Source organism: Monodelphis domestica, chromosome 1 (assembly GCF_027887165.1).
Source record: "Monodelphis domestica isolate mMonDom1 chromosome 1, mMonDom1.pri, whole genome shotgun sequence".
NCBI classification, from domain to species: Eukaryota; Metazoa; Chordata; class Mammalia; order Didelphimorphia; family Didelphidae; genus Monodelphis; species Monodelphis domestica.
The window spans coordinates 531,231,985-531,239,793 of NC_077227.1; the positions used below are offsets into that span (position 1 = coordinate 531,231,985).

At 41.1% G+C, this 7,809-nt stretch overlaps 1 protein-coding gene and 1 pseudogene across 1 annotated transcript in view; both read right to left on the minus strand.

Annotated features, from left to right (window-relative positions):
* The window catches only part of C1H16orf46 (chromosome 1 C16orf46 homolog), a 50,280-nt gene extending 47,514 nt beyond the window's left edge, over window positions 1–2,766 (minus strand). Inside the window, exon 1 of the mRNA XM_007476099.3 lies at window positions 2,637–2,766. The gene's annotated coding sequence lies outside the window, so the exon portion shown is untranslated. The remainder of the gene's footprint in view (window positions 1–2,636) is intronic.
* The window catches only part of LOC100617428 (fructose-bisphosphate aldolase A-like), a 61,230-nt pseudogene extending 58,183 nt beyond the window's left edge, over window positions 1–3,047 (minus strand).
* Window positions 3,048–7,809: the final 4,762 nt, after the last annotated feature.

Sequence of the window (7,809 nt, forward strand, 5' to 3'; positions counted from 1 at the left end):
TTGATATCCTACTTACCTTAGTTTCACAGTATCAAAAGATATCAATGAAATCTAGTGTTTAGGTAGAAACTTTACTTTGGGGGTAAGGCCAGACCAGAATGTGAAATTCTGCTAGAGATCAAACCAAACTAAACCAAACCAAAGGAGCTACATGGAACTAGTGGTATTTAATTTTCTCTATTTGTGAAAAACGGAACTGCTTTTGATATGCTATCTAAATTCTTCCACCACACATCAGCATGATGGCAATGGGTACAATAAATCAGAAAGGGTTAATAATGGGAACAGCTTAAAAGGAACAAATTCATCAAAATTGAAACTCTACCATGGGCAAATACCTTTTTCCTCTCTTGGCTTCAGTTTTCTGCTCTATTATTCAATTTCTTTTTCTGAGATGGGTTAAGAATTCCATTTCCTCTTCTATGAGTCTGGGAAATTTATATTTTAGTAAATATTTGTCCATTTCACTTAGACTGTCAGCTATCTTGGCATATAATTGGGTAAAATAACTAATAGTTGCTTGATTTCCTTATATATTAAGTGAATTTCTAATGTGGTCCTTTAGGATACTAGCTTCAGTATCCTAAAATTCTATTAAATTTCAAAAGGAAGGGAAGATGTGACAAGATGTGATAAGAAAGTAAGGAAGACAGGAACTCAGACTGAAAAGATAGGCCGAAACCAGAGATGTAAAGGGCTTTATCCTAGAAACAACAGGGATACAGAGAAATTTCCTGAGGAAGAGGAAAATAATATGGTCTTATTTGTGCTTTAGAAAATTTATTTTGGCATTTATGTGGAGGATAGAACAGAGATGGGAGAGACTGAAATCCAGAAGTCCATTTAGCGCACCACAGTAATCCAAGTGAGAAGTCTATGAGTATTGATGTGTTAGCTATAAGAGTACAAAGGAAATGTATGTGAGAGTTATGTGGATAGGTATAATCAACAAGAATTGACAACTGCTTGAATGGAGGGAGAGGGTAAAAAAGCCAAGAGTTGAGAAAGACTAAGATTACAAACTTAACTAACTGGAAGAATTGTGGTACCCTCAATAGAAGTAAGGAAATTAAGAGGAGGAATGGGTCTTAGGGGAAACCAGGAATTCTGTTTTTCATAAGCTGAGTTTGTCATAGCTATGGGACAGCTAGGTTGAGATATTTAGCAAACAGTTGGCAAAATAAGACTGAATTCAGTAATAGCATGATTTGATCAGAGCTACCAGTAGAAAGACTAATCAGGCAGCTATGGGTGAATTATAGGGAGAAAAGTAAATTTCGCAAATAAGATAAATATACCAGTGAGTCAAGTAGCATTGATTAAGCACCTCCTCAGTGCCAGGCACAGTGCTAAACCCAGGAAATAAAAAGAAAGGCAAAAGATAGTCCCTAATCTCTAGGTGCCCACAGCCTAATGGAAGTTGCAACAGGCAAACTCTGAGACATCTATGTCTTCATCCAAGTACTTTTGAAACGGTGAAGGGGCAAAGACAAAAGTCAAGATAAATTGATACATTAACCAATTCTCTTCTGGCTGCTCAACCTTCTATGAATACACCTAATTCTTCTATCATTTGGCCCACATCCCTACATCTTCAGCTTCTATATTGTTACACTTAGGTTATCTTCAAAACCCTCATTTTAAAAGATGTGGAATCTGAAATCTAGTTAAATCCACCAGAATGCTGAATCATGGTAGCAAATGCTGTGCAGTGATCAACATTTATACGTTTATGATGTCTTTATGTGTGTATGTATGTATACAAGTATGTAAATATACTCATGTATCTGTATATATGTGTATGTATGTATATTGGGGGGGGGTGTCTTGTTATTATAAGACCTAGGTCTTACAAACTGACACTGTCAAAAGTTAACCATGCACAATTCTCTCAAACCTCCATATTTTTTAAAATGCCTCCACATATTATACAATGTTAGTTTATCACGCTGCTCTCTATTAGATTGTTTAGCCTCCATAATTTTGTGCTAAATTTCCTGATACTGCAGATACAATGTTAGACCTGAAGTTCGGAAGGCCTGTGGTACAACTACTTCAGACAATCCATGTGGTCATGACTTCTGCCCACCTCACTAGGTGGCCTTGAAGCTCAAATGAGATAACATGGTAAAAGTGCTTCTGCAAATGTTATGGTGCAATAGAAATGTCAGCTATTATTACTATTATTCTCCAATTATATAGTAAGCTCCTTTGGGGGAAGGCCCTGCCATTTTTCTTTTGTATTCCACCACACAACACATAGTATGTCCCCACTTTCTTCACCTGTAAAACGAAGGGGTCGCACCACATCGCCATTTCTAAATCCATAATCTTTGCATTTTAGGTACAATGTTAAACCAATGAACCATTTTCTCAAAAGTGATGATCTTGTTCCCTCTATTCCTTCCTATTGCAAGTACTCTTAACCTCCTACTCCCTACTCCCATCCTTTCTCCCTCCCATCCTTCTGTTTTTTTGCCTTTCCGCTAGACTTGTGCCCTCAACAAACGAGCCCACCATTACCCCTTCTCTTCTAGAGATAATATGGTCTCTCTTCTTGAGGAATGAGGGTTGCATTTGGAGTTCGAAGACCTGAGTTCACATCCCAGCTTCTTGTGTGACCTTGGTCAACTTACTTAACCTTTCTGGGCCTCAGTTTCCTCGTCTGTAAAATAAGGGAGTTGGCCTGAAGGGTCACCGAGGTCCCTTCCAGTTTCCAATAAAAGATTCCAGTCCCCATAACAACCAGCTTGCCTTCCCTTTCCCTAAGAAACGGCTCCAGGACTAGCTCCGCCCACGTCCCCTCCTCTTTCCCCGGCCCCTCCCTCATTGAGCAATGGCTCCGCCCACCTGCCCTTCCCTCCTTGCCCTCCCCCCCTCAGTCTCCTCCCCTCCAATTGCGCGCGCTGGGTCCTACCTTAAGTCCTCCTTTAGCTCCAGCCTGGGTGAGCCGCCCACCTCGGGCCGGGGCTTGGCCCCTGGCTTCCCGCCCCGGATGGGGGGGCGGGAAAACCGCCAACACTGCCTCACAGCCGCATGGGATACCGATTCAAGCCAAGTTGGACGGGCTGGGATGGGACCTGGCTGCGGGAGACAGGACTAGCAGCCAGGGCTGGCCGGCCGCTAGTCCGCGGTAGCTATGGGCGGAGGCGCCCGTTGCCCTGGGTTACCGGCCACGCGGAGAGGCTCGGGAGGTGCTGTACTGCGGAAGTGATGTTTGGCAAAATGAGCTCGCGAGAAAATTGGTGGGGGCGGGCCGGAGTTCAAGAGAGGCCTAAGGAACCCTTGGGCGTGTTATAGGCCGTTTGTAACTTTGAGGGCAGAAAAGCCAATACGCTGAAGAAAGGTAGGAGGAATAAGCTGTCTCGCAACTGACCCTCGCCGGCCAGGAGGCAAGTCATTGCCCCTCCCGGACCTCTGGATGAAAGGGCGAACAGCTCGTGTTGGTGCCTGAAGCCGAACCGGGAACCTGCCCCCGCCCCTCGCCCTCAGGTCTGTTGCTGTGGGAGGCTCTGCTCGAGGACAAGTCTCGGGCTCTATACGGAATCGCGGACTCCGTCCGTTCTTTCGGAGCTGCCTCCCCTTCCTGCCCCTCTTCTGTGCCCTCCGTTGGTGCAGCAGCTGGAGCAAGCTATCTTTTGCATGAGCTTGGCGCAGGTGATAGATTTCATAAACAAAAACTGGCCTAGCCTCTGCCTTCCAGGAACTTACATTCTGTTAATAGGACTCACAAATGGATGCCCCATAGAATGTAATATCAGCAAGGGTGCACTTATATTTTTCACCTGAGGGCTAGGCTAGAAAATACCCTTAGAGTCAGAACTATGGCTTTTGGCTACTCTCAGGCTTTTAATATAACAGGTACTTAATGTAATTGCTAAATTCGTTGTATATCTGTGGTGCAGAGGGAAGTGTGGGATGTGACTCAGGACTTGGAATCCAATTCTGACGACCTATGACGACTATGTGACCTTGTTCACGTTTTCCTGGCCTCAGTTTTCTCAAATGAGAAATGACGGGGCTGGATTGGATGCCCTTTAAAAGTGCTTACCACCACAGTGGGCCTATAGAAGTGGATGCTATTTGCTTAATATAAATTTTTTGTTGATTTGAAGTTCATTGGAATTTAAGATTGGGAATTAAACCAGTTGGGTTATTCTTTGATATAAACATTTCTGGAGCATTTTAAAGTTTACAAAGTGCTTTCCTCACAACACTCTGAGGTAGACAGTACAAGTATTATTATCTTGATTTTAAACACAAGGAAACATTTAGGTCAATGAAATTACTTACCCAATCAGTTTTACATAGCTAGTAAATGTGGGAGCTTTGACTATGATCTCCCAAACTCATAACTATGCTGGTCTGTCTTCTCTCCTTTCAATTTTGACTAACATTTTCAGCCAAACACTGACTACTCTTGAATTATTCCTCCCCCTTGTTCAGTTTTGCCTATTATTTCCAAAACTTTAGTGACCATTAATTGGATGATTTTACCCTCCCCTGGTAACCAATCAACATCAATTCTAGGAAAGGAAAATGAAAACCCTCAAAATTGTCTCCAAATAAGATGTATTGAAAGATATTTACAGCAGACAGGTATCAAGAGAATCCTGAAAGTTTTGGAGTCTGGGGCAAAAGGTGGTCCTTCATTAGCTTGCCTGGGGAGAGGATCACCAAAATAGCTTCTCCACTCTTTCTACATAGAAAAAGTCCCATCTACTTTCTTGACTTCTTGGGGATTCTATGTTGGTGACTAAAGGGGAAGAAAAGTGTTACCTTGGTACCTTGATGTATGTATGCTTGTGAATCCTTAAGCATAGTCATTACTTGAGTAGGCAAAGAAGGGAAAAAGGAAGTGGAAAAAAATCTATAGCCTCTTTAGTTAAATTTATTGGTTTATTATTAGAGAGTTGGGGGCCTGCTCTTAGGTCTTTTGCACCAGTGAACTCTTATCAAGGAGACTTAAAGCAAAACAAGGAACAAAGGTGCCATTATGTTTATTTATGGTCAGAATCTCTGATTTAACTCCTAACTCTTCAGAATCAGTCTAAATAAGGCATACAGAGGCAAAGGGGACAGATTAATTTTACTAAAGGTCTTTTTTTGTCCATATACTTAGGTACCTTTTCCCATGAGATAAGCTGATAAACTTGGTCCATTTTTGCAAATGTTAAAGTGCTATATAAATTAGTTATTAACCTCTCTGAACCTCATTTTCCTCATCTGCAAAATAGGAATAATACAAGTACTTAACATGACCATTGAAAGGAGCAAATGAAATAATCTATAAAGAGCAATGCAAACCTTAAAAATAATATAAATATGCACTCTCTTCCAGTGTCAGAAAATGAAGACTCTTACCTGTGTTGAGGGTAATAGCTTCTTATACTCTTGATCCCATCCACTTCATCTTCTGGATGAATAATCCATATTTAACTTCCCTGACATTGTACCCGGTTCTGTTTTGTTTTTGTCTTTCCTCATAGGTCTTTATTGCTAGTTAACCCATCTATCTGTCTCACATCATAAACTTTATGATTTAATCCTGATCATTCTTTGTAATAATTTAAATGGGTTTGACAAATGTAAGAATTTTAAAAATTGTTGTGATCACTGTTTATAAAAATTAACTCTTAAGTCAAAAGGCTGTTAGTAGCTTTGTAGCTTGATTACCGCAAGGTAGAGATAGTAAAGGGGGAAATGTAGGAAGGAGGTAGAAGATATTGCCTAGCTAAATTAACTAAGTTTAGATCAGAGTACCTCTCTGACGAGATCATCCCACTGAAGGCAGGAGAATTGGCCAGAGTTTCCTCAACCCAAGCGAGTCACCAAAGCCAAACTCCTTAAGCCACCAAAGCAGAATCTCCCATGCAGAAGTCCTTCAATGCAGAAGTGCCACGCAGAAGAATTCTTTCAGCAAGAGCTACCAATGCAACAGAATCAATGCGCAGAAGAATCCCTCTTTCAGGAAGAGCCACCAAGGCAGCAGCAGCAGCAGCGTGAATCAGAATGCCCTCAGCTGGCTTTTATAAGCAGTTTTCTCCAGATCACTTCCTGTCTCTCTGGTTTCTACTTCCTTTCACTGTGGGCTGGTCTATCATATCTCAGGAACCAATCATAGTTTCTTAATTTACCTGGGCAGTGCCTCTGGGATCCACCTCCCATCCTTTGACGGTGTGAACTTTTATCAAAAGGATCCTTGAGTTCCTAACAGATTAAATTAAAAGGGTGGGGCATTCCAAGCACTTGATTGATTAAGATAAAAAAAAATTCCTTTTCACACCCTTAACCTCTAAATGTAAGATTAAAAATTAATATCCAATACTCCAAGTATTATATTTTTATAAGATTTATTAATAATAACTTGAAGTAGAGGAAAGTAAAACCATCAGTAAAGAGCAGCTTCCTGGACTGCGCAAGTGGGAGAAAAGAGAGAGAGGGTGAAGTTCCAAAAACTTTTATGTACAACATATAAGGACAAAAGGAAAGGGATGCTGGGAAATGTAGTTAAAGGGTACAAAATTCCAATTACACATATACCAGTGATGGCAAACTTTTTAGAGATGGAGTGCTGTCCCCCTCCACCCCTCAAGTGCCAGGATTACCTTGCCACATCCCTTACCCTACCCAGAGAAGGGAAGACGGCACTCCCATTGGACTGCTGGGTATAGGGGTAGGTGAAGTGAGGAATGTTCTCAGCTAGTGGGGGGGTGAGGGGAAGGAGTGGTCCCAGTGTTCTGCTCCCCTCCAGCTCTGCTGCCTGTGAACCACCCACCTTACCCCTTTTGTGCTCCCATTGAGCTGCTGGGGAGAAGTGGGTCATGTTAAAAAATGTCATCAGGCATGGTGGAGAGGGGGAGGGGAGCAGCCCCACCCCAGTCTCTGCCTTTCTAGTAACAAACTGGGTTGGAGGGTGTAAAAAATAGACTTGAATACAGGACTACAATCCCCACAAGCCTTTGCTCCACTTCCCCAGAATACCTTGTAATCTCACCTGGGCCGAGATCGAGAAGGTATTTAAGCTGATTCAAAGGCTTTTGAGGGCTTTTTGGCTCTTTTTGGACTTCCGTTTTGGAGCTGGCGGTCTCTTGCGTGATGTGAGATTATTTTGTCTAGGCCTCTGGCCTAGGCACATGTTTCTTACTTGTATATTTTTTAATCTTTAACCTTTAATAAACCTCTAAAAAATATAATACTCCTTGCAGAGAGAAACTAATTTCTACCTGCCTCAGTCTCCCCATATTCCTAAATTTTAATCTTTACAGTTGGCAACCACGAAGGGATACAAATGCCCTGAGAATAACTGCCCAACTTCCATTCACATGTGGGAATGTTGGGGTTTATAAAATGTATTTCACTTCAGCTACTATTGGCCTTACCTCGTGGTAGGGGAAGGCAAAAATAACCAGATTGTTAAGAAAAAAAATTCCAAAAATCATATTTAAAAAATCCTTAAAATCATTTGAGGTATTTAGCACATTAAATTTTCCAAAGGTTGTTATACAATTATAACCAGTCCTGAAGTCCATCTATGTGATAATTACAAAGTCAAAATAGAAAGGCTGTTTTTTTTTTCCATATGGGCTTAATTACAATAATATTTGTTCAGCACAGTTATAGGGGAAAAACAACAGAATTTCAAAATTCAGTATATTCAAAATAAATTCAATCAACCTTCAGTGTAAGAGAATATTGAATCCAGTAATATATGAACTTAAAATCACAAAGTTAAACCATAACAAAAAATGCAATAGAATACAGACATTTTTTATAAACCATTGGAGTTTGAAATGCCTCAAGATATAG